Consider the following 1,481-nt stretch of genomic DNA (forward strand, 5'->3'; position numbering starts at 1 on the left):
TTTAAGAATACATCTAGACTAGTTTTTAGTTTTTGAGTAACGATGTTGATTTAGAAAAATGTGAGACCCATGGATTTAACAATGCACAACCATATTTTCTTTCTCTCTCCGGACTTTTCTTTTTTCTTTCTCTCTCTCTTGCACGTTGTTGTTCTTTATTCTTCTTTCTTTTTCTCTTTGTCTTCCTGTTTCTCTTGGACGCCGCCACTCTCTCTTCTTCTTTTCTTTATTTATTTATTTATGTTTCCTCTTTCTCTCCTGTACGTTGTCTTCTTCAATTTTTTTTTCTCTCTCTCTTTCTCTCTTGCACGCTGTCAACTGTCTCTCTCTTCAGTTTTTAGATTTGGTGTGTTGGGTTATTTTATAGGTTTTGTAAATTGGAATTTTGTGAACTATTTTAAATTTCTTTTGCAAATTTGTGTGTTAGTATGTTTAGCTCGAAAGGAAAAAGATGTGGGAAGAGAAGAGGTTCTCAATTTTGGTTGATTTGGGTGAAATTTTATAGATTTTTGGTTTATTGGGTCTTTTAACCTAGAGAGCGAGAGAGGGAGAGGAAGAAGGAGAGAGGTATGGCTAACAACAAAATGTGGGAGTTTCTCTCTGGTTAAATAAAAATATTTTTTTTTGTCAGAAAAATTACCAATTTTGTTTAAAAATACGTACACATATTAAATATATAATTATTATTTTTATTTTAAAATATGTTATTTAAAATACAGTGCCAAATATATTTTTTACGTTATGAATATAGTCCAATTAATGAATACCCTTAAGACATTTATTAAAAACCATATTAAAAAATTTTAATACCATTTTAATGAGAAATTGAAAAAGTTATTAAAACATTATTTTTTTTTTTCATTTTCTCATAAAAACTTGAGAAATTTATATTTATAATATTTTCATAACAAATCCTTAAGTGATAGGTTATTATTTGTTGTTACGGATGGGCAAATAAATAATTTAAGTTATAAATTCAAATTATAACCAATAAAAACTTACCACCTATGGGAGTCCGTTAACTTTTTCCTTAAGTTTATGATAATAATTTTGAAAATGGTATCATTTTACTTAAAAGACAACACATTAAATTATGTTCTCTTAAAAAGTCGAACTATCTAAACTTGACAAACAATTTGGGACAAAGAGAGTAATAATATATACATAGTATTTTTTTTATACAAATTTTCAAATTTTTTGCAATCACTTAATCATTGTAAGAGTGGACAAAAAAGAATATTACAAGAATTTCTCTATGAGTCATGAAGTATACTATATGAATTTCTTTCTGCATTAAAAAGAAGGGAAATGTTAACAAATGCCCTCAAGGCAATTGATAACAAACCATTTTAAAAAAAAATTTATGAGAAAAGGAAAAAAAAAAAAAAAACAGTTGGTGTTTTGACAAATTTTTCTATTTTCCATAAAAGTGGTGGCAAATTTTTTCTAAAATGGATTGTTAACCATTACCCTAAGGATAC

Source organism: Quercus robur, chromosome 9, assembly GCF_932294415.1.
Source record: "Quercus robur chromosome 9, dhQueRobu3.1, whole genome shotgun sequence".
NCBI classification, from domain to species: domain Eukaryota; kingdom Viridiplantae; phylum Streptophyta; class Magnoliopsida; order Fagales; family Fagaceae; genus Quercus; species Quercus robur.